The sequence below is a fragment of the Passer montanus genome, unplaced genomic scaffold, assembly GCF_014805655.1.
Source record: "Passer montanus isolate IOZ18808 unplaced genomic scaffold, ASM1480565v1 scaffold138, whole genome shotgun sequence".
Classification (NCBI taxonomy): Eukaryota; Metazoa; Chordata; class Aves; order Passeriformes; family Passeridae; genus Passer; species Passer montanus.
Genome location: NW_024360719.1, coordinates 231,837 through 258,004, shown reverse-complemented (window position 1 = coordinate 258,004; position 26,168 = coordinate 231,837). Strand labels below are relative to the sequence as shown.

Below are 26,168 nucleotides of genomic sequence, written 5' to 3'. Positions count from 1 at the left end.
ACTTTTATGTGCTTACAGCTAGGTTAATTCAAGATTTCCATATTGGAACAAGCCTTTAGTAGACTGGAAATACAACACATTCTTCTCTGTCATTTAACCAGGTCTCTCAATGGCTCCAAAAATACTGAGGCCATTAAAGGGAACCTTACTAAACAAAAGCAGGAATCAAGCTGAAAACTCCACAGTCCTGTGGTGCTGGACCCAGAAACTTCTCTTGTCATCTTGCAGAAAAGGTTTGGTTTGTTTGGAGCAGAAGGAACTGTCAGAACTCAGCAGCCAGCATGGGAGAAACTGGGTCTGCAACCAGAGAGGAGGAGCCCAGGCAAGCCCAGCATTGCTGGCATGGCTGGAACCCCATTTTCTGCCTCTCTTTCGGGGCAGCATTTTTGTTAGATGGAGAACTTTTAAGAAACCATTTTTAATACTCTTTCTTCAGTGTTGTCTGCTCTTGAGGTATCACAGCTAAAGTTTCCAAAGCTGGTGCTAATGAGAGAGGTGCCCAGAGAAAGCAGAGAGGAAGCTCCTGTATTTTAGTCAGCAGTTGTAGCACACATGTGCAGGAAGCACAGGAGAGACAAGCATGTCTTCCCTAAATTAGGTCATAAGAGGAGCAGTGGGATGTGTCAGAATTATGAGGTGGAGAGGCTCCAGCTGTGTAACATTTTTATGGTCTCTGTTAGCACTGGAAGCTACAGGGACAGTGTCATGCTTGAATTACACCAGATGACATTCCCAAAGCAGTGACAAGCTCATAAACGCCACAAATCTGCTCCCCAGGTCCAGTGAAAACCTTCAGCATCCTTGAGCTGCCCACAGGGACAGCGTGAGCCCCAGCAAAGCCCTGCTAGTGCTCACTGGGCATCAGCGCCCAGCGAAGAGTGAGCTACAAATAGCCCATGGAGAGCAGGCAGGGACGAGCTTCTGCTTGGGAAATCTTCTAATTTTGTTAATTTATCACTTTACAGACTCAGCAATCACTTGCTTCTGCATAAAAGCCATGAAACCCAAATGGAAAAGCCAAAGTGCTGGGAAGTGTCACCACGTTCTTTAAACATCCTCAGGCTGTTGGCACAGGTGGGGTCAGCAGATCAGTGAGTGCTGCCTGCTCACTGATTCTCACAGATACACTTCCACTGTGCTGAGCAGCAGGGTCTCTGCCCATGCCCACAGCCCCTTGGAGGGCAGGGTAGCTCTCCAAAGAGGGGGCAAGATGCCAGTGAAAGGCTTCTCCTTCCAGCACAAGTCACTGTGGCAGAAATGTCAGGAATATTTTCCTGCTGAACTCTGCTGTCAGCTACAGGCTGTAATTTCTACCCTCAGACACATTACAAGCATAATGGAGAACACATAAATGAATGCACAATCATTACAGATATTTATATGCATCCTGCTGGTGAGAGATCATGCCTATAATTCATATGTGGTAAAACCACAAAATTATGAAGGTCTTCCTAGCACAGCCGTTCATAATCCAATGCGAATCCATTACATTTTTATTTCTCATGCTACAAGAGGCAATTTATGACTGTCTGTATTTCACATTATGTTTTAGAGGTGATGATAATGTAAAAGCAGCCTGACCTCAAAATTGAATAACTGATTGAGGCAGAGAGCCATGGCACAACATGTATACTTGGTTTCTAAAAGAAATAAAGCAACTACAGCTTTTTAATTTTTGTAATGGAATTCACTTCAGAAAAAAAAAAAACCCACATTTAAATCAAATTAATTTCTTTCATTTAATTTAATTTTCTTTTAAGGCACAGAGATCTGGATTTATTTGGTTTCCTTAATTTAAACCAAACATAGAAATTCAGGCTCTTTCGGATACATTAAAACACCTCATCGTCTGGTCCTTCCCAAGCCCCTTTGCAGCCAATACTGAGCTGTTCTCAGCTCAAATGGAAATTTCAAGACTGTTACTATTTATCTACTTCCTTATTGTGTTGTGAGACTTAAGCTCTTGGTGTATTTAGGAGTTACTGTGGTGACATCACTGAAAGAGGACAAGAATTAATATCAGAGTTGTCACACCTAACTACTCAAAATTTGATGGGTTTTTGAGTTGTACTTATTCCTTCTTAGAATTGAAATAGCATTTGTGGTAACAACTATCTTATATCCTCTGCAAAAGCATTCCTTTACCAGTGCTGTTGTTGTGGGGTTTGTTATTATTTCTGGAGATAAATCATCACATCCATTTGATTTCCTAACAGCAGTATAATTCTGTTCATACCTTTGCAAACCCACCACATTTTCATTTTCAGATTCTCAAGTCCCCAATACTAAGGACAGCAATGCCATATTCTGGTAACAGTTTCTTAAAAGCAGTAAATTGTGTTCTCTCTTGAAGGGCTGCCTTTCTGGGGGCATGAGTATTTCAGAACAGATCCATAAAAACTGACAGCTAGCTAAACTTTATACATCTTGACCTCACTAAGAGTCCTGTTTCACCTGCAGCAGAGCCATTTATATTGGCATCATGTGTTACACAAGTCTGGCTACAGTAAAATTACCCTTAATAAGCCAGACTATATTTTAAAAGAATAATGAAATAGGAAATAATGGCTATAATATTTAATGTGTCATTTAACTGTCACATTAATAGTAAATCCATCAGTAAAGATGACAGAGCTACAGTGATTTAGCAGTCACCAATCCAGACCATCAGAGCTTTATGTTAACACCAGCAAAGAGCATTTTGGGGCCGAGCCATGTAATTTCTCAGATGGAAAATTACTTTCTTGAGGCTCCTGAACAGTCACAGCTACATGGGACTTGTAATCAGGTTGTTCCAAATTACTCAGGGTACCAGAACGTGGCTCTGTCAAGGGTAAAACATGATGCCATTTTTCAGATTTTACTGTGATACCTCCTGATGGACTATTTTAATCTTTTAAAATATCATTCTGACTGCACAGAATTTCATACTGTAACAGTGCCTTCTTCTTTTGACAATAAGCAAGCCCAGTGTTGGGCAAAGGTTCAAATTTACTTCCCACAGTGTGAGGCCTGAATTGCAACTGCACTTCTGAATGTTTCAGGGATGTCAGCCCAGGCTCTCTTAGGTCACCATGGAAAACTCCAATTGCCCAAACAGCCTCCTTTCCATGGAAAGGCAGCAGCTCCAGTTCCACATGCCCTGTTGTCCCTTTCTTCATTGAAAAAGTCACAAGTGCAGGTTTAGCAGATGCCACATGGCTCATGTGCTTGAAACCCCTTTTCTCTTGGCCACTGGGCATTGTTCTCCCTCCCAGAACAAGGGAAAAGCTCCACAGTCCTTTAAAAACATCCCAGGCCATTTGATTATTCAGATCAGAAACCCTCTAAAGATTACCCATAAAAACACATGGTTTTCTTGGTTTACCAAGATCTGCTGTAGGCTGTGTGCTCTGTGGAAGCTTTCAGGCTTGAAGCTGCAGCCCTGGTTTCAATCTTTAGTGCTGACCTCCCTCAGTAACAACTCTCATGACCACTGTGCTCTGCTTAAAAATTCAGTAGCCTCTGGCCACATATATCCATCCACCAAACAACCTTAAATGTTATCCTCTCAAGGCTAAAAAAGTGTGTTTAGGATTACTTTGGCTTTCAGGTCACATTCTTGCATCCTTCCTGAACTCTTGCTTCCCAGGAGATTATGCCCAGTGATGGATTCCATGTGTTTTTCCTCCTGTCCTTTAAAGCTGATTCATTCATCACAGTAGGTGGAGTACATTTTTTAAGCACTGGAATGAGAGCTGGTCAGCACAAAACAGCATGTGTGAAAGGGAAAACTGTGCTGAAAGCAGGCCTGAGGCAGTACTAGGGAAGGGTCCAGAGAAATGCACAAAAACCTCCCTTATCAAACCCAAAACTTTTTATCAAGCAGCTCACTGCACCCTCCCTCTCAAAATCTCTGGAATCTCAACTGATGTTCCAGTTGTTGTCCTGCATTAAGATTTACTCATATCAATCTGGAATATGGCCCAAAAATTTCAAAATTTTCTCTCATCTTTGCTGAGGGAAGGCATCAGGAAAGAAAACTGCTCCACAGCCACCCTCGATTGGTGCTGTCTACAAAATAAACACAGACAGAAACTATTCCAAAGAATTTTCACATCACTTTTAAAAGACAAGGACATTTCTCCATATGTATTCTCTGTATCTACACTCATCCTCTTGTCTCTCCCAAATTACTGCCAAAGAAGGTCTTTTAACAAACAAGACCAGCTTTCTTTGCAACCAGAGTTGTGCACATTTTTATAAGACACATCTCATCATTTACTTTTCACAACACAACCAAAAAGAATTAGGATGTAAAAAATGCACATCAAATAACAAAGATACTCCCAAGATGGGAGGAGGAGATGAGAAAATCTCTTAAAATCAGATTAAATTAATAACAAGCTCTGCCTTTGCATGGTACAGAAATACATTTTTACTAGAAATGGCCTGGTCATCGAAGATTGGCTCTTGTCAGTCCAGCTGTGAGTTTGGGACTGGTCACAAAGCTCAGGGCATGGGGTTTTCATCTCTGGGGGTAATCACTGTTGCACTGTGTGCACAAAAACAAACCCGATGTTTAGAACTCAGGTTGTTAATACCCAACAAAATCACAGAACACATTTGGAATTCAGACCTAGAAGCTGTCATAGAAAAATGTCAAGAACACATTTGGAATTCAGACCTAGAAGCTTTGTTGAACTACTGTCATAGAAAAAAATTCAGCCCTAGAGATGACATCTTTCTGCTGCTGTTGATTTTCATGTATCACTAACCTACATAATCTGTTATTTAATCTACCATCACTGATTTTAATGGGCCAATGCTGATAATTTTAAGCTGTCATTAAATACAGAAATGAGGAGAGACAGATGTCACAGTCACAGAGGAGACACTAACCAGGCAGAAGGGGTGTGCCCACTGAAATGCTATCAGCACACAGGGTGATTACCATATCTTGAGGCAACAGCTCCTCAGGAGGGGGCTTCAGATATGGGCAAGGGGGGACACAACCCTTATCTGTTGGAGGAAGCTGATATGCACAGCAAAGGGTATCTTGGACCTCCTCCAAGTTCTCCTATTTCTAAAATGCATTAGTATTAAAATTCTACACTAACACAGAAAAGCAATTTTCTCCCTTTCCTTGCATTCTGCTTTGTTTCCCCAATAGCCAGTTTCTGAGGCATGGAAAGAAAACCCAACAATTCTGAAAGAGAAAAGCCCACTACAAAGGTACAAGTTTGCCATTCCACCAGAGTCTATACCTGCTTTCAGCAAAGTGCAAACACAATGTGCTTCCTGTCCCAAGCTTTGCAGCAACGGAAATCCTTTCAACAGAAGCATAGATGGGTCAAAACATACCAGAACTGCATTCAGATAGAAGAAAGTTCTCTTTCCCACCTATTATTCTATTCAAAGTGTGCTTGAGAGTATTAGTGGCACCCAGGCTGTGTGTGTCCCTTCTCCACGATGGGTGGCTTTCTGAATGTCTTCAGAGAGCTGAGAAATGAGTTGGTCGTTTTCTCTTCAGTAAAAATCTCCTCTTGTGACAAAGGAGAGGGGACAAGACATATAATAATTAGTCCAATAAGTGAGCACATGCAGCAAATGCTAAGGGAAATCCTAGCTGGGACAGACACAGGATCTGCCCAGCACCACCAGTGCCAAACCAGTGTCACTGTGACTGTGGGCTGGACAGGGACAGTGACAGTGACAGAGAGGCCAGCAGAGAGCAGAGCACCCCACTCCCAGCTGCATTTGGGCTGTTCCTGGCTTTGCTCTCCTCAGTTCCAGAGATCCTTTGGCCCTGCACATCCCTACAAGCAGAGGAGGATGAAGGAAGCAGCACTTGGTACGAGCACACACACGACAGCCCTGAGGGGCCGTGGAGGCCAGCACTGAGCACACCCCAGCAGCACCTCCAGCGTGGTTTTCCCTCTTTGACTGCTGATGAAGCTCTTTGTGTGTTTTGTGTTCTTTGTGTTGCATCATCTCTACAACAGAAAGCAGCTCATACTACATAATGCACATAGCAAAATGTTACCATTCCAATTAAAACCAGAAGTTAGCTTCTGCTTTCCAGAAAATGAAAGCAGCAGTTGATTTTAAGTGGTAATAAAAACCTTTAAAGTCACCATTGTAGCTCTCACTACTTTCAAAAGAAACACTTACAAGTCATATCAACCTCTAAGGGTAAAGCCAGAATTCAGATTACCTGACTCATTCCAGCAATACTATTCAAGGAAATGGGATGATTCTTTCCACCATGGGGCACGCATTAAGGTACTCTTATACAATTCTGTGTCACACATTAGGATCCAAAATGAAAAGTCTAAGCTATCCTTGAAGAAATATGATCCACAAAACCCAGGAAATCAGTAAGAAAGTCAATAGGAAATAACATTTGACCTATTCACAGACAGATTTGTTCCACAGAAACATAGAATTGTTTAGGTTGGAAAAGGTCTGAGACCATCATGTCCAACCATTCCAGCACTAGTAAGGCCACCATGTCTCCATGAGCCACATCCTCATGGCTGTTAATTCCTCCAGGGATGGGAACTCCAGCTCTGGCCTGAGCAGCCTGTTCAGAATTCCAGAATTTTTTAGGCTAGAAAAGCTCTCCCAGCCCATGGAGTCCCAGCTGTGCCCAATGCCCACCCTGTCCCCAGCCCAGAGCACTCACTGCCACCTCCAGCCCTTCCTGGGACACCTGCAGGGATGGGCATTGCAAAGCTCCCTGGGCAGCCCCTGCCAAGGCCTGAGCAGCCTTTCCATGGGGAAATTCCTGCTGGAGCCCACCCTGAGCCTGCCCTGGCCCAGCCTGAGGCCGTTCCCTCTGCTCCTGTCCCGTTCCTGGGAGCACAGCCCGGCCCCCGGCTGTCCCCTCCTGTCAGGAGCTGTGCAGAGCCACAAGGGCCCCCTGAGCCTCCTTTTCTCCAGGCTAAAGCTTCAGTTCTTCAGTCCCAGTGCTTGACAGCCCTTTCAGCAGCACTCAGTCACATAATTTAACATAAAATCACTTTTAAAACTTAATTAAGCTACAACAGGGTAAATTGATTAGAATGTTGCCCTATTGTCTCCAATGCCTTGAGAAGGAGAAATGAGCACTTTGTAGGCCAAGGCTGGCCTGAAGATTTCATTTGCACAACGTTCAGCACAACAGGGCCCTGTTCCCTCCTGGACATCACAATAAACTTCCTCAGCAATGATTCCAGCAGGTCTCACCATTGTTTGAGGCACTGCACCTTTGTAGATGAGGTGAAGCTGAAAAGAGGTGGCTTAGTCCTGAAACCCAGAGCACCAGGACCAGACCCTCCATTACCCTTCAGCCAGGAGGCTTTTGGCATGCACATCCCATCAGGAAATGTTTTTGGCACTGAGCAGGCCATATCTACTGTGGCTGGGGAAAGTCAGGGAGGCAGGAAAGCTGGATTCAATCACCCGAGATTCCCTGGCCCCATGGCAGGGGCCGCTCCCTCCTGCTCTGCAGGGGTTTGAGGGCACGGCTCTGCAGAACAGAGCGACCTGGAGCTGCCACAGGGGGAAACTGGGCAAGAGTAAAACCTGAGGAGCTGCAGGAAGAGCAGAAGGATGTTGAGTGCAGGAAAAAGGAAGAAATGCAGTGTAATGGTTGAAAAATGAGGGAATGACAAGAGAATCCCCAAACAGCAACAGAAAACACAAATTCTGGTCTTTGTGACAGGAATATCTGCAATCATCCAACCTTCACCACCTGTTTAATCCCAGCAATTCCCTTCAAACCAGCACATCCCACCACTACCAGCCAAGGAACCTCTGCAGCACCCCAGGCTCTTGGCTACACCTCACCCACAGAGCTGCGTGCAGCCACACTGCTCCTGCTGACAGACACAACCTCTGCAGGAGCAAGACTGTCTCTGACCCTCCAGCAGCAGCAGAATGAAGCAAAAATTGTTCCACCTCTGAATTCTTTTTGTTCCGCAAACAGTGGAATATCAATTTATGATCCAAACTCTATGTGTGCATCTGTATTAACAGGGCACACGACAGGGCAGGCTCGATTTGTCATATGCTAGCTGGTCTCTTGCTCTGGAAAGCGAAAACAAAACCTGGAATTTCTCATTTGCCTGATTTGTGATGCATTCAGCCCTTATTGAATAGTCCAGCTCTGTGGCTACAGTTGCTCTTAATTTTCTCTACTTCCAGGCTGTCAAATCAAAATAATACTAATACTAGTAGTAGTAGTAGTAGTAGTAGTAATAATAATAATAATAATAATAATAATAATAATAATAAATACTTTCACATATAACTCAAGACATCTGCACTGGTCAATTACCACTAAAGAAGTACAATTATATGTCCAATTATTTGTTATTGTTATTGTTATATAATAATAATAATTATGATAATGAGGATAATAATAATAGTAAAGTGCATGTTTTTGCACAACTGTTGTTGACAGCCTTGGTGAAAGCTGTTTAGACATGTATGTGTATAATAATCAGAGATCAACTCTGCTCCCATAGAGTGATTTATCATAAAAAGCCTGACTTTGTTACAAGTTTTCCTGTAGTGCATTAAATACCTCAGCCTGCCCACAAATGCAGCCATTGGGTACCCCTCCTGTTAGTCTCAATGGCAGTGTGAAAACAAACCTCCTTTTTGTAATGAGAGCAATAACATTTTTTTTCCTCCAGGTAAGACAGGACAGACGGTCTTTGCTGTGACAGGCAGAGAGTGCTTGTGAAACAAACACACAGATGTGCTCCTCTGTTTTAGCACCAGAAAAGCTGTCCCTGTTGGGCATCCTCCAGACAGTGAAACCCCAGGCATCCAGGCATGGTCCCACTCCACTGACACTCTCTGGGCCACACTCTGGATTTTCTGCCCACACCCAGCTGGAAGAGCCACCAAAGAGCATCCCCCAGCCAGCAGCACATTCCAGGCTGCTGCCTCACAGCATCCTCTGCCATTCTCAAATGTGCTGGGGTTTAATGCTCACATTTCAGACCTCGTCTGCTCTCGTTTGCTCTGTGCAGCCCTGGCTGTGATAGAACCCACAGCAATGGTTGGGAATGTCTCCTTTTTCATGCCAGCCTCCCCTAAGCCAGCCTCTGGAGAAGTGAGGGAAGCACGTAGAAGACGTTTCTCATTGTGCTGCCGCGCACCTGCAGCTGCCGGTCAAGGTCACGAGAGGAAACAACAAAATCCTTCAAGAGAGCCCCTTCCTTTGTCATCTGAGCACGGGCAGGAAACACTGGAAGTGTCTTAAGAAAATTTTTCTAATGAGCTCTCAGGCCAACCTTGCAGACGCCAAAGACAGAGGAGCCTTGCAGGTCCCTTCCAGCTGAAGTAGCCTATTCTACCCTACCCTGCTTTGAGGAAAAAGAGCACCAGGGCCTGGCTATTTCACACCAAAATCCACATCCTCGTATTCACAGGGATTCCTGGGCTTCAGAGCACAGCAACAGCCACAAAACCTGGGTTGAGGGAAGGGCAGGGCCAAGGTCTGGGTCAGAGCTGCTCTGGCTGAGCCGCCCCATCCACCTGAATTCAGGTCCTGTTGCTGTGGTTTAAACTCAGGAGCCCTTCAGAGGAGGCTCAGAGTTATTCTGCAATATAAATAATATTAATTACCAGCCCTTTTATTTCATAGGTACTCAAAGCCCTTTTAAAAATATTGCACTCAGTGTGCAAATAATACATAAAAGGTGGGGGGTTTTGAAAAGCAAGGGTTTTAAAATTATGCTTTCTCTTCAAAACAGATTGTTAAAGTTAAATCAGCATCATTTTCTGCTGCATTAAACTGGGGACAAGTCAAAATGGCTGCAAGTCTGCTTGAAGTAATTCACAAACATTTATCTTTCCTCTTTTTTACTGTAAATACATCATTATAGAATAAGTTAATTTTGCTACATACTTTTTCAGGAGCAGTCAGGAAGACAGATCCTAACAGAGCTGTTCATGCACAATCCTAGCAAACTAGCAAGATCAATCATTTTCCTTTTCTCAGAATTTCCAAAATTAATGTAAATCCTGAGAAGTCAAAGCAAGGATTTAACTGCATTAAATTTTCCATTGTGCTTTTAAATATACATGTTCTCTCCTTTGAGATTCTGTTTGGATGTTAGGAACCAGCTCTTGTTCTTTTTAATCTCTGTGAAAGTGCACAGGAATGCTCACAGCGTAAGCATTTGTACGGTCAAGATGAAATATCAGCAAAAGAAAACTGTCCAGGGCAGATATATTTCAGTATGAGTCATTAGTTCCTAAAGCTTGCATCTTTTCATTATTCATTCCCCATTTTTCATCCTGTATACCCCCTCAGTTTGCAGAGCTGCAGTGAGATCCTCACAGCTCAGAAGTGCTGGTGTATGGCTGGGGGGAGCAGCCCCACACCTCAGACTGAGCAATTCATACGTAAACAGAAGATTAAAAATTATTTTTCCAGTGCACTGCAAAGATCAGTCACTGAAATCTGGCATTTTATAGACTGAACCCTCCAAGGTCTGTGACTGCTTTCCCTGACTATTTGCAGGGTATGTCCTCATGCCAAAATTCCAAACAATATCCAAAACCAAATACTCAGATTTCCATCTGATTTGCACCGCCCCTGTGCTTGAAAGCTAGAAAGCTATTGATGCAATTATAAACACAGCAAAGAATCAAATGCTATTTTTCAGTTCAAGTTAAAGTCTGAAACTTTTATATTCCACATTCCAGTGCAACAGCTAAATTCAGGGCAGCACAAATCAGAGCAGCCTCACTGCAGAGGAGACATCAGAGCCTGCAGAGTTTAAATAAAGGCAAAGCCTGCCTGCTGTAGCCTGCACACAGATGGCTGGGGGGAGAAATCCATCCTGACTGGTTTCCAAGCCATTAGGAGTTCTCACACAACCACTCAGTGGCTAAAGAGGCACAATGCCCACTGCAGCACAGGGACAATGCACAGGGGGTGGCAGTGGGACTCTTAAACCATCTGCACTTGCACAGGGCTTGGCAGCAAGAGCAGGGCTTGCAGCCTGGGCCTGGGGTGTGATAAAGGGAGTGTAATAAATGAGTAAAAGTCACTCAACCAATTTACAAGGCATTAGTGCCTTGGCTCTCACACTTCAGCCCTCGGCAAGGATTCATCCAGAGCAGCTCTCTCCACTCTGCTTTTGGCAAGTGCCCAGCTCCTCCAACAGCTTTGGAGAAGGCACATCAGCTCCAACAGCTTTGGAAAAGGCACATCGCCTCCTTCCCTCACCCCATGGGCCTTTGAGCAACACAAAACCCATCTGGAGCCCTGTGCCCTTGGGAGAAGGGTGGCAGCAACCTGGGAGGGGGGTCCATGGGGTCCCTGTGGAGAGCCTGGGGAGTCTCACACAGGATCTGTGTGCAGCTGCAGCCCACAGCTGGCACTGCCCAGCCCAGCACAGCTCCCACACAGATCACAGGGTGTCCCAGCCACTCTCAGCCAGGAAAACATAGGGAACATATGGCAGAGAGAGCTGGGCACAGCGAGGTGACGCTAGCTGGGCTGGCACAGCGGGCTGGGCAGGGCCATGGCTGTGGCACAGGAGAAGCTGAGTGTATGTGAGTGTGAGTGAGTGTGTGCGTGTGAGTTTGAGTGTGTGTGAGTGTGCAAAGGCTGAACACGAGCCAGCAGAGCCCTGGTGGCCAAGACCAAATGGCTCCTGGCCTGGATCAGGAACAGCGTGGCCAGCAGGAGCAGGGAGGCCATCCTGCCCCTGTACTGGGCACTGGTGAGGCCACACCTCGAGTGCTGTGTCCAGCTCTGGCCCCTCAGTTTGGGAAGGACCTTGGGATGCTCAAATGCATCCAGAGAAGGGCAGTAAGGCTGGTGAGGGGTCTGGGGCACAAATCCTGTGAGGAGCAGCTGAGGGAGCTGTGGTTGTTTATCCTGGGGAAGAGGAGGCTCAGGGGAGGCCTCATCACTCTCTGCAACTCCCTGGCAGGAGGGTGCAGCTGGGGGGGTCAGGCTCTTTTCCCTGTGAGCAGTGACAGGACAAGAGGACACAGCCTTCAGCTGCACAAGGGAGGTTTAGGCTGGACATTAGGAAGAGATTCTACACAGAAAGGGTGATGGGGCATTGGAAGGGGCTGCCCAGGGGGGTGGGCGAGCCACCGCTCCTGGAGGTGTTTAAGGAGAGACTGGATGTGGTACTTGGTGCCATGGTGAGGGTGATAGGGTGGTGTTGGGTCACAGGTTGGACTCAATAATCTCAAAGGCTAATTCTGTGACTCTGTGTCTATGTGTGTTTTTGTGTGTTTGTGTGTTCCAGAGCTCCAGCCCCGCGTGGCCACAGCGGGGGAGGAGGGCGAGCTGTGACCAGGACACACCAACGTCAGTGCCATGACTTCCCTTGGAGTGCACACATGGAGATTGGATCTCCGGGGCTCGGGCAGCTCAGAGTGAGGAAAATCTAGAGACTTCAAGGGGCATCAAGGAAAGTATTTGAGATGTGGGTCATGTCACATCCTGTAAACACCACTTCCCTTCAGGAACTGGTTTATGGGCACTCAGTGGAACAAAGCTCCAGTGAGCCACGTCCCTTCTCTGGCAGTTTACAAGGGGATACAGCTCAGAGGGAGGGACAGTGGGGTGAGCAACAGCCCTGAAAACAAACCCAACAAAAATGTGACCTGCTTGTTGTGGCACCCTGCTCTTTTCACCCCACTACTGTAAAATCTTCCTCTCAAGATAAAACTCCTTCTGCACTTGAGTAGCCACATGAATCCCAGCACAGCAGAGCTATTTGTGTGCTGCAGCTTTTGGGATGACAGCTCTCCTCTGCCTGGAATTGTTATTTAGTATATAGGTTGCAGTTCAAGCAATAATCTGACTTTTTATGTTCCCTGAAGCTCTCATAGAACAGTGAGAGGCATAAAAATTAGGTCTCAGACATCTTTGAAAGAAAAATCAACGTTATTTCAACCAGTTAAAAATCTTTTTTGTTTTAGAGCTTTCTAGCAGACATTTAACAGCAGGACAATCGAAGAGCCAGTACTGCTGAGTGCAGGGACCTCTGCCCCTGGTCACCCCAGTGCTGAAGCCAGGAGCTTGCAGGCTGAGCCATTAATGGGCAGAATGCCATGGGAAAGCCAGGGCCAGGATGGGCAAACAGTTGTGTAAACAGTGCAGGAAGAAAAGGGAAGAGGCCATCAAACCTCTGGTTCTGTCTGATCCCTCACAGCCAGGACATGAGCACAGGGTTTGGAGCAGCCCCAGGTGGGGCTCACAGAGGGAAACCTCAGCAGCTCCTGCTGCCCCAGGAGCTCCACGTCATCCCCTGCACACTCTGCTTCTGGGGTTATTTTAAATTAATGCCACAGACATAAGAATGTTTGCACTGCAGACTTTACCAAAAATTAAGATGGATGGATGTTGTCCCTCTGCTTTCAGATCTTGCACAGCAGAGAGAACCTCTTCTGCACCAAAAGACGAGCCTCCCATTTCCACCAGCAGTTGGAGTTGAAAGCTGGGCTGCTTCAACAACCAAACAACACAGTTAATGAATGAAAGGTGGCAATTTTCATCGCTTTTGTTTTGGAACCAGATTGCCTTGGCTTGGTTTTCTGTTTTCAGGGACATTGCAGTTAAAACAGGGATGTTCATCAGGTGAAAAAAAAATCACTGAAATGAAGATTGTTTACCAAAAACATTTGTGGAAAACTTTTTAACACTCTCACACTTCTACACTTGACCTGCTCTTCCAACTGGAATCCCATGTAAAGGTTCGTGTTAGCAGTGTTAGCCTGCAGGCTTGTTGTTCCAGCCCCCTGTGTCTTCAGTGAGCACAGTGAGCACATCAAAGGGATTCATGATTCCTTCCTTCAGTTCAGTGGTGACGCAGTTCCATTTTATGGCTTCAGCTCAGGCTGTTACAGAGTGTTAGTACAATATGGGTGCATTTTGTACCATCCATTCTTTCCTGACATTTCTGAACAAGGCAACAATATTGTTTGGGACCATTCCCTGCTGAACATTTTAAGAAAAAAACCCTGTAGTCATTAGTCTTTATGAAGCCAGGGATCTCCTTAAGGATCATGGGACTGACCCTTCCAGGAGAGTTCTGCTGTAGAGGAGTGAGTGTGGTACAGCCAGAAGAGCGCTCTGGAAAACATCTCAGCAGATGCTATCACACCTTCCCAGCAAACACCCAATTCCACCAGCTTTAACTGAAATTCCTCAGCAGGTTTTTTCTTTTTAAAAAATACACCTTAAATTAAAAACAAATCAGAGCTACATTGCTTTGTTTAAGAAACCTGACAAGAGGAAGCTGAGTCAGAGTGGCTCCAGGATGCGCACCTCAGGCTGTGACAGAGAGGAAACCAGTGACCAAGTGGAAATGACTAAGAGTACTGCACTGCCCTGATTAAAGGCCCAGAAATAACAACACAACGTGCTGCAGAGATTATGCCTTCCACACAGAGCAGGAATTGTTATTTTTTAACCTTCAAGTAATGGTCCTTCCAGAGAGGCTGCAGACAGCCGTCAGATACAATTGCACATTTCAAATGGGAGGGATTTTGCACTGATTAGCTGAGCTGCTGGAAATTAGCATTTGGGGTTTATTTTTATAACAAGGAAACCCTGTGCTGTCCCCTACTCTGTTTCCTAACAGGTCAGAAAAATCCTGACACGGTGTCACTGCTATGCCTGAATTCCCAGCCTTGGCACACCTTCCCTTGCACATTGCCTGTAACATGCTGGGTTTAGCAGGACAGACTACTAAGTCTAACTTTTATAAACTATTATAAAAGCATTCTTGGGCTGTACTGGCAAGGGTAAAGCCCTCCCCTAGTGAGAGTCAGATAGAAGGATGAGAATTAAAAGATTATTAGCTGCAGCTGTGTCAATAGCTGTCTCTGGTTTTGATGGCTGTGCTTATCAAGAAGGGCTTATTTATCATATGGAATTTCACCATAACTCAAATTACTTGTGAAGAAAAGGAAAACTCTCACTTAGTGAAAAGTACAGGGCTGCTTTATGCACTTTGCTGGGACTCATGCTGGTTAGGAAAGCAATGAACTTGTTCTTACAACTATGTTTTCCATGAATTCTCTGAGGACAACTTCCCAGAGCACTGATCAGATGAGACAGTGAACAAGCAACACAGAAACCTGAAACCAGCTGCCACCACAAGTCAGCCTGCCCTGCTGGGAGCACAGCAAGCAGAGAAACTGGAGCTCCTGATCACCAGATCAATCTCCTCAGCAACAGATCAAATCTAATTCTGAAGAAAGGTGCTTTAATCTCATATTCATTCTGTGCACTTATCAACCCAGTAACTTACACAACCCCACCCCAGATGTCTGTGCACAGTGAGCAGACTCAGAGTTAGCAGATTTAATGTGGAGAGCGAGGGCTGTGTTCTGCCCATTATAACACATTATTCCTCTCAGCAGCAGCAAGATGACAGCTATTACTTCAGATTCCCAGGAATGTCAAATTCAAACTATGCACAAGCACCTGTAAAGCAAAGTTGAGCTCTACCCCATCATTCAAGAGAGGGAGGACTATTTTAAACTTTACTAGTCTGGCAAATTGCTCAGACTGCATTTCAATAACACAGGCTGAACTCAGACTTTCACAGAAAGAGATGCTGATCTAAAGCAGACATGTCTGACCCAGGTGCCACAGAGCCCCAAAGCAGCAGCTAATGAACATCTGTGGGAAAAGCACTGCAAAGAAGCAAATGATCCAGTAAGGGCAGCTGGATATAACATGGAAGAAAACTCATACAGCAGAGCTGAACTGAAAAGGGCCAGATGTCATTTGGAGACAGGAATGGCAGGAAAACACCATGAAATGATGAGTAAATAATTACCACTCCTTCTGCTGTGCCACTACCTCCATCCATGAGTCACACATACAGTGTGTGCTAATTCATTTTTTACCTGCTCCCTTCAATTCCACTAACTAGACTGTTAAATAATATTTCATACCCAAAATCACACAACTAAAAGGTAATTATGTCTGCCAATGTTGTCTGATCATGCAAAGGATTTTTCTCATTAGCAGAACTTAGTGTGATAATATTTTTTGAAATATTACCCTCTGGATTGCAAAAGGCATGAGCCACCAAGGAATTTTTCCAAAGTCTTATGATTTGGCCACGATGATAAAATCTGAAAGTCTAAGATCTACAAGAAATCCTGTTTGCCAATATTTTCTGTCAGCAGCTTTAAAACTTTCACATGGTGACTTTCACTGCCTAGGAGGGACAGCAGGGCAAATGTCTGGGACCAACCAGAGGGCACAGGGCACTCTGAACCATCAGTTCTGCTGCTGGTGGGAGGGGGCTGCAAGACTTGGTTCTGCTTTCCATGAAATCTCAATGGACCTTTCCTCATAGCCAGAAAGGAAACCTAAAGAGCCAGTTCAGAAGAGATGAAATCTATAAAGCATCCTGGGAAGGTTTCAGATGGTAAATCAGGTCTCTAAAATTTCAGTGGAAGTATCTTCCTCTTAAACTTACAACAGGTTTTCAGTTTTCTATCAAGCTCTGAAGCAGAGCATGTGAAAAGGCCTTTAGAAACTTTCTCACTTCTTACCTTGAACTTTTTGAGGGAGATGAAGCAAATCAGATAATAGGAAGGTAATTTAGCAGGCATTGAAACACACCTGGACAACCTGAGCTGTGGCCTCAGGGCTCATGGAGAGAGTCCTGGGGTCTCCTCTTTTCCCTCTGAGCAGAGGGATGACTCCCTTCCTCCTCCTTTCTTGAATGTCACCCTCAGTCCCAGCCCCACACGGGGCCATCAGAGGCACAAGGGGCTGGGAATGCAGTAGGAGCCACTTGCAAGGGTAAATCCTGTCTGGGCCCCCTGTGTGCTGTGGGCACCAGGTTATCAGGGAGCTGCATCCTGACCAGAGTGCTGGAAAACCCCTATCAGCATCTCCCTGCTCCTCTCCCAGCAGTGACACAGCTTATTTAACACCTCATTTTCCTGCAAGGAAACTGGACTCTCTGAGCTCCTTACACAAGACTTTGAAAAATGTCTCCTTTTTTTTTAAATAATTAATGTAACAAATTCCTTCAGAAGCCATTCATCTTCACTGCTGTACACCATGAAAAAATGAAACAATCTGACCAACCTCAGCCTTCTGGCAAGGCAGGAAATCAATCCCACCACCTGTGCTGGACTGTAATGACAAATAGGGGCAAGAGAGTATTTAACTGTGGAATAATATTAAAAATTTAATCCAATAATTAAAATTATTAAAGTCACACCTAAGATACATTGAACGTTTGCCTACATTTATTATAAGTGGTTCCAAAGAGTGTGTTTTGAGTAAGCCCTGCACTTTTCAGTTTTCTTGTGCATTATTTAGTAAAAAAAAACCCTCTTTCATTTGTAGTGCACAGTGCCAAGAGCTACACCCTTGTGTTCATTTTAACACTGAAGCTTCCCCTCCTGAGTGCTCTGAGTGGTCTCCAGACTTGGAACTCACCATAATCAAGATGCTATGAAAATTTTCTCCTTCTGAAAGGCACAACCTACACTTGCTCCTCGGGTCTTCACTTTACCTGTGAAAAATACTGTGACATTTTATCTTTACACCCAGCACTGACAGAGCTTAGCAGGAACCCAGTCTCATTAACAGAAGGGCTCTACCTTTTTGGTTTCCAGGTATAAAAAGTCTTATAGGTAGGACACTTCCAAACTGCTTTGAAAGTCCTGTTTGTGCAAAGCAGGCATAGTTTGTGCTGATCAAGTGTCAGTCACCAAAAGTTCCTCTCAGATATTTGCTAGCTGCAAAAACTCTCTCTAAAACAATACCAAATAACAGACCAACTCTGGTGTTTCAGAGCCAGTTTCCTTTTATTCAGTTCTCTCATTAGTGTCAGCAACAAATAAGTAGATAGAGCAATAATAAGGCTGAGTTTATCTTGTTTCCTCCACTCCCTTTTTTCACTGAATTACTAAGGCTTGGAACAATAACAGGATGCCGGGATGCAGGATGGGAAAGGCTGACTCCCAGCTGGAAAACCTTGGAGACTGGAGAGCTGAACACTCCCAGTATTGCTTCACAAAAAGAGAAGTGGATTTTTCTATTTGATCTTCGTTTTTTGTATTCTGCTTAAAATTTTGGGATCCTGGGTTCAGTTTGCCTGATTTGATACCAGACCTTGGCCACCTCGGACTCGGGTAAGAGACAAATGTTATTTTCTGTCCTTCAGCCATCAACTCCATTTCAAAGGGTTTTTTACCTCCACCCAAATTATTTTCTAATGTCTTAAATAAGTTAAGAAATATCAGCAAATGGGCTATGAATTTTATACATATCCACCAGCTCCTTTGGGCCTTACACTGATGGCACCCACACCAAGTACAAACAGCAGAGCTGTTAACAATTGACACTGGAAGAGGAAAAGCTCTGGCTTTGTTGGGCTATAACATAATATTCCCAGATTATTAAAAAATATATGTATCTATACATTCCATGGGTTTTTTTGGGTATTGCTTTGTAATATTTAGATCATGTTGCCAATGTTTATCCATAATGGAAAAGAGGTGGAGATTATGCTGCCAATTGCACTGTAAAGCCTCTAGGAAGGGATTTCCCTCCTGGTGTGGACAGGTTCAGCTCCAGGACTGTTTGCAGTGAGCAGAGGTGTGCTGGGCTGGGAACTGATGTTTTATTGAAGTGGGGTGGATTTGGGGTCTGTCTGTAAGGTGGGTGGCTTTCCTGTGCCAAGGGGTGACAGCCACTGTGTGCCCTGGCCAGCTCTGGAATACCTGTTTAAAACTGAGAGGGGAGTTTATACAAACTCAGGTCAGTGATTTGGTCTCCTAAATTCCCAAGTTTAAAGCATCCCAGGTACTTTAACACTCAAACTCTGGAGTGCCAGGCTTTACAGACCCTGTTCTAAAAGACCAACAATTCTTATTCCAGAGGTTCCTTGATCTCAGTGGTTCAAAAAGATCCATTTTTTTTTCTGATGGGTTATCTTATGAGCAGTGGCTCAACACAAAAAGTTGTTTGAAAAGGCTTTTATCTTGTCCTAGAGCAGGTGTAGCAGGTCCCTGAACTAACAAGCTCGCTGTGCAGCTTGCAGAGACAAAGTATTTGTGCATAAGAGATGAACTGATAGTGGCTTTTCTGTAAGAAATCTATTCTGCAATAGTGGGACTGTCAGTGTGCACAGCACCTCACCATACTGGCTGTCACACTGTAATAAAGATAAAGGAAGGAAAGAAATGCAAGGGAAAAAAAGATATGGAAGGAGATGGATTTCTGTGAGAAAATCTCTTCCATTCTTAGCTCCCAAAAACATTCCAAGTTGGCTGTTTCTGCAGTTAACAAATGTATAGTTAATCAATGTGTCTCTGCCTCCTGTGAATACAAATCATTAGATCAGCATTTGTAAAAGCACACAGTATTATAGATGTTCATGCAGGAAAATATATTAGACAAAAGCAAGGATGCTCCAATGATTTAGAAAAGCTTCTCATCTTAGGTTAATTTGTGCCTGGTAACAAAAACTCATATACCAGAAACAAATCACAGAAATGCTGACTTGAATTTTATCTCTGGTATCTCCAGGAGGTGCTTTTTATCCTTAAATAAAGGGTGACCCACAGGAGAAAAGGACACAGGATGCATTTAGCATAGGAAAGCCTTAGAACAGTACAATATGCTAGAGAGAAGAATGTGGATTTACAAGTAATAAAACAAATTAATTTGAAAGCAAAGGATAAACTCAATTAAAAAATCGTTCCTGCTTTGCCCACAAAGCCACAAACCTGGGTTATTTTTCAGACTGCTACAGCTGCACTGCAATGCAACAGGAAGCATTTTCCAAAGCCTTGCTCTTTAACAGAAGACCATACGAGTGTTCTTGAAACATTTTTAAAACAAATGTTAACACTGAAATTGAGTCCCTGAGCAACGTGCAGCTCACAGGACGCAGGGCACAGAGGCAAGGCAGAGTTAACAGCTCTGCTGCCAGCTTTGCCTCACATCCTGCCTCTGCTGAGGGAAAACAGGATAGAGGTAAAAATTGATTTACAGCACTTATAGAACAAAGGACTTCACTGTCCCTCAAAATAAATCAGTTACTTCAATTAATATTTCAATTAATATTTCAAATTCAAAATAGAAAAACTTTCATTAAATGCTCTTGTCTTCTCTGGGTCCATGTTTACAGAACTACAGGTGTAAATCAGGCCAGAAAATACTTTTTGTTTTCTAAAAGAGCAGATGTTAACAGAATCAAGATAACTGATTATTTCTGGCAGCTGGGCTTTCTGTAAGGAATTTTCATTGTATTTTCATCATAATTCCAAGTTTTGCTCAGATTCTCCAAGTTTAATTCAGAGGTTCCAATGTTAGTGCCAAGAAGAAAATAAGAGGTTCCCTTTGTGAGAAATTTGTTGGGCATGAAACTACTTTGGTGTCTTTTTTTTTTTAAACAAATGAGTTTCCCTTGGTATCCTTGTGAGTTTACAAACTGAAAATGCCTCAGAGTTTAGCACTGGTGTGAGTTCTGTCCCTTCCTCCCCTGAGCACAGCAGGCAGGAATGGTTGGTGCAGACTGGAGATTTGCAGGCACAGAGAGGTGCCCAGCTCACACTCACCAGAACAGTTCCCACACCTTGGAGAGCTGCAGGAGAGCAGAGCTTGGTGAGCCCAGAGCTGAACACTCTTTTGAGCCATGGTAAAAGGTTTTTTGTGGGCTTCCCTTCGGGGCTCTGCTCTGCCAAGGGCCATGCAGGTGTAGCAAACGCAGAAAACAAACTCTGGTGTCACTGTCCTGGCCAGGAGCCACCAGCTGTGCTGCTGAGGAGCTTCCAGGGATCCTGCTCCAGGGTGCCTGAAAACCCTGGGGTCCCACCCAGAAATGCTGGGAATAAACCTGTGCAAAATGAAGGCACGGTTTAGAAATTAAGGCACACAGTTCAGTAAACTCCCCTGTCCAGCCCTCCAGGAGGGACTCGGGCAGCCCCACTCCCACCCCAGACTGTCCCTGCTGGGGCTGGAGCCCCTTCCCAGCTCCAGGACCCCACAGGTCCCTACAGACACCCTCTATCAGACCAGGATTCCTTCCCAATTCCAGCCCAGGACTCCCATGGCAGTCTCAGACCTCTCATTCCATAAAGCCATTTATTCCCAGTGCAGGCAAACAGAACAGCCCAAGCTGCTGCCTCCCAGGATGGATCCCAGCCAAGGAACCCCTGGGCTTTTATCCCCTCCCAGTTCAAGAGTGCCCAAGCCTGGCTCTCCCTGCTGAGCCCTGGGCTCCTGCCACGTCTCTGGCTGTGCCAGAGCTCCCTGTGCCCTTTGCTGGGTCCCTTTCCTGGGGCTCCACCTGAGCTGCCCCAGAGACCTGCACAGAATGAATTCCTCACCAGCCACTCACCACTGCACCTCCTGAATTCTGCAGTGAGCCTGGCCTTGGAATATGAAAAATCAATAAAAAATTGTGAAGAACCTGTTTGCAGTTCTTCTGTGCAGGAATACAAATTAGCCCCTTTCATTTGATTTCCATTCATCTGCATCAGAATTTCAGATCTGCCAATAAGAATGGAACTGGCTGTATTTTGAATGCAAGCTTTTGCTGAATATGTTAAGTAAGCTCTGTCATCTCCTGAAAGGGAAGTTGTTTGTGCCATGGGTCTGATCTGTTGGGCAGGCAGGGAGATGTGGGGCCCAGCCCTCCCAGCTGCTAATTAGGACACTCACAGGACCTGGAGCAGCTCAAGAACCTGGGATTTCCAGGGATGCCAAAGACAGGAGAAATGCACAAGGCAACCTATCCCTCCATGGCACTGCCTACACTTCAGTCTTGGTGCTCTGAGAATAGACCAGGAGTCAAGAGCTGAAAAGACACTCTGGAAGACTTTTCTCCAGACAAGTATTTTTGCATGAGACAGACAGCAAAGCTCTTATAATAGATTAGCAGCTGCATTTGAAAGCTTTATCAAGTATTAGCCACAAAAGTCCAGAAGTTATAGTGAAAAATTACAGATACTTTAGAGAGAGGCCAGCATGGTTACTGGCACAAACTAGGGAAATGTCGCAGGTACCCTCCCAAAGAGCAGCAGAGAGAAGAGTGTTCTTCTGCCCCAACATTGCTACCTGAAATGCTAGGACTTACAGAGCACCATCGTAGTTAGAGGTAGACAAAAAGGCAAAAATGTTTTCAGTTCCTCATTTTCGAAACCCAAAGAGGCCACTTTTATTGTCCCAGTTGTCCCCTTCTGTTCCTGTCCACTTTCCCCAGCATCCTCTGCCACAGCTTGAGGCAGCAGAGGCCTGTTTGTGTCACACATCTCTTTCCAAGCCACAGACCAGCCGTGACACCTCTGCCTGAGTCCATTTCCCTGCATCCCCGTCCCTCCCAGCCTGGCAGGGTGCTCCTGACACCTGGCAGAGCTCAGCAGGGACAAGGTGGGCTCATGCAGCACACGGGGCCCTTGGCCTCATTGTGCATGACAGTGGGAAGGGAAATTCCACTTCCACCAAATTCCTTCTCCTGCCTTTGTCCACCTTTCTAAGGCATGCTCTGGTAGCAGCAGTCTTCCTTTTCCCCTTCCTTTAGTGAGGCTGTCTGCTGTGAATCTGTGTCCTGGGAATCCTCCAGGAGCACAAAGCCTGCCTTCCAGTGTTTGCTTGAGGAGACCAAGGGCTGGTGCTGCTGTCCTGCCAATGATAGGAAATCCTGCCATTGATGGGAATGGCTGCTGTGGTGGGCTCAGCTCCATCAGCAGAACCCCCCTTGCAAAGAGCTTTAGTTGGCTTCTCCGTTCTGTTGTGGGATAGTCCCTGCCTCTACCTCCAGCCCTAGACCTGAATTCAGAAGGGATTTGCATTCTCTTTCTGGCTTTTGCTGTCATTCTCTTTCAGATATTAATGATCTGTCTGCAAGAGAATCAGTTTACTCATGACTTGATGAGCTTAAAGGCCTTTTCCAACTTCAACAATTCTGTGATTCTGTTAGGATTAGGCCAAGCAATCAGTATTAATAATAATGTATCAGAGTTTTCAACACCCCCTCTCAGAACCCAAAGCTACAATGAATTTGTGTATATTGGCTGTTTGTTTAGGGGTTTAGGCTCTCATTAAAGCATAAACGATGGCACATTTTAGTATCATTCAGATGGTCAGGGCACTCCAGACACTTACCCAGCACACAAATGAAGAAGGGAGGGCAGAAAGCAGGAGAGCTTTCTTTGTAAAATGAACCCTTTTTGCAGTGGGTTCATTTTACAAAGACATAAATGTGAACTCCACAGGGACAGAACTATCACAGAGCCCCATCGTCTGTAGCACCATTTCACAAACACCTTTGCTTTGTAGCCTGGGCTTGCCAGCAGCAGCTTTGGTAAAAGATTAGGATTAGGGCAGATACTGAATTACTGAGTTGCACTTGGACATGACTACAGTCCCAAACAGGAAAAAAGGGACACATTTCTCTGTGGAATGTATTTTCTCATTTCCCTGCTGTGAAGTGATGAGCTGCATCACCTGCCAAATATGGACTGTCCTGGAGCTTCTTCAGCTAAAGAAAAAGGGTTTATTCACTCCAGAAGGGCTTTTCAGTGGCTGTGATTAGAACATGAGCTGTGGCAGAGATAAATGTTCCACTTACACAGCCTCTGAAGAGGAAAAAAGTTCCACCTCAGCTTAAGATAAATCTCTGTTAAATCATGACCACTCCCACATAGAAACAAATCCACACAGAAGAATCACACAACTTACAACAGCTTTCCTCATCTTTTTATGCTTCCCTGTGTCTGGGGCCTGTATTTTCACGCTCTCCAGCTTTCCTTTCTGCACGTTAAAGAGGAAATTTGCTGCCCCAGTTTTATTTTGATTTAAATATTGAATTTTCCTGACGAGAGCTAAGCTGTAACTAAAACTATTGGAAGACTCATTGTAAATTCACAAGAACAGTAATAATATCATTTGCATCATCTCACAACACATGGAGATAATACAATGGAAGTGTTCCAGGAAAGGACTGTAACTATAGGGATGGACATAAAAGGTCTTAAAGTTAATTAAGTCTGGTCTACAAGTCTGCTGGATAAGGGCAGGAAATAGAGAAGAATGAACTGACATTTGAATGAAACATTCTAAAAAGGGAGAAAAATACAGAACACTAAACAAAATCTATCCAGACACACCCTGCTTTTTTTAGCCTCTTGCCCAGACAGAAAACAAGAGATTTATGTATATGTGCATGCTTTCTTTATCTGCCACAACTTTAATTTTCAGAGGAAATACTAATGCATTCAGCTACCCCAGAGAACACTCTGGACAAAGGAATGAGCACACACAGGCAGCTGAGCAGGGTTTCTCTGCTGCAGATTAGTGCCAGGGCAGTAAATATCAGTTATAGTGACCTGGGCATGATGCTCGTGTGCCACACAGGTACTTTTGCTCCTGTTAAAGAAAAACATGGAGGAAAAAAAAATCTTACCTGCTGCAAAAACAGCTACATTGTACTTTTTAAAACATCATATTTATTGCTAGTGGTTCCTCAAAGGAGAGGGACTTCTCTTTAATGAGGGGGGCTCAGCTGGAGCTCTGTGCTAGGAGGCCTCTCTGATATTAAGGATTTATGTGGAAGCAAAGGGGAAGTGGAGAAAGCTCTTCAATACATTATTCTTATATGTACCTTGTATTCTTTCAGTTTGGCCAAACTCTGGAACACCCAGTGGCAGCTTCAGCCAAGCTCTGTAGAGCTGAGCTAATCAGGGGGAGCATCAAAACAGACCCAGTCTGAAAGGTGCACTCCATTCATTGTAGGGAGCAAAGCTCCTGGTCAGAGAGGCTGGAGAAATCTTTTCAGTGATCACAAACACCTCCAAGATGCCCAAACTATTCGACTTCTGCTCCGAAATGAGCAAATAATTTCTGGAGGATTCTCTTGTCCTCCTGCTCCCCCAAAATCAGACAGCATTGGAGTGGGGGGTGCTGGGCATGAGGGGGGCTCAGGGAGACTCCTGCACCTCTTTCTGTCCCACTGAGCCACCTCAGTTTGGGATGAGCAAGAGGAAATTAGCTCAGAGGAAGCAAGAAAAAAAGCTGGATCTACAGGCAGGCAAATATGTCACTGAGACTGAGAGACAGCCCCTGCCCAGGCTGTACACCAGTACACCTGATCATCCCTGGAATCTGCTTTTGGATGCAAGGAAGGGAATAAGTTCTTTGCCTGTCTGCAACACTGGCACTTCATCACTGTTTTCAACATCTGTCTTCATCAATAATTAATCCAGATGGGAGATATATTCCTCTTTATCTTGGACAAGGAATTCAGGGGGGGAAATGTCTGCAGTTCCAAACTATGTGTGCAGGATGATCCCACCCATCTTATCAGCTCACTTCAGAGCAGAAAGGCTGCACTTAACCCAGAGTTAACCCCCACAGTGGCTCTGGCTTCAAAAGCACTTGACAACTGTCACCACAAGATATGTGGCCAAGAGCAAATTTTCTGTCATTTGATTGTTTGTTTCACCCCTGCAACATATGCCAAGTAAATAAATCATACCAGTCATAGGTATTGTGGGATTTCTGATTGTAATAAATGGAATGCTCTAAAGCAGAGAGCACAAAATCTATGTGACAGTAATGATGAGGTGAGACTATTCTGTGCCAACCTCCAAACTCTGCCTGTGGGCTTGAGCACATTCCCTAAACCCCAGAACACCCCTGCTCCTCAATCAGCCCTCACAAACCAGATCCAAGGGAGCAGAGGCTGTAAAAAGCTAAAGCAGAGGAGGTTGGGACCTTAAACTCCATGGGATTAATGCTGTCAACAACTAAGGGAAAGCCAAAATTTTCTGTTTATGATGATATTTGCATTTGCTATGAAATAAAATCCAAAATTAGTTTAATAATTTAATCACAAATATTTCAGCAGCTGTGTTTATACTGGGCACTGTATAAACATTTTACCCCTTGTTGTATTTTGGACTGACATATTTGTACATGAAGTGAAAGGCTTTATGCATGGCAAGACTGGACAACACCACTTATTTAAAGAACTTGGATCCATTTTGGGAATACTTCAGGGAAAGTAAGGCATTATGTGACTATAGGAGAGTCAGAAGCCTCAAGCAGCACCAGAATATTTCAGTGCTTCATACTTTGTACCTGTCCCGTTCCAAACTGGTTTTTATCAGCTCTCAAGTGTCTCTACAGCTTCTGTGGTGACAACCAACATGACCATGAACAA

At 44.6% G+C, this 26,168-nt stretch overlaps 1 protein-coding gene across 1 annotated transcript in view; it reads left to right on the top strand.

Moving 5' to 3' along the window:
• Positions 1-17,910: 17,910 nt before the first annotated feature.
• CDH5 (cadherin 5) overlaps positions 17,911-26,168 on the top strand; it is a 28,419-nt gene continuing 20,161 nt past the window's right edge. The window contains exon 1 of the mRNA XM_039699700.1: positions 17,911-18,129. The gene's annotated coding sequence lies outside the window, so the exon portion shown is untranslated. The remainder of the gene's footprint in view (positions 18,130-26,168) is intronic.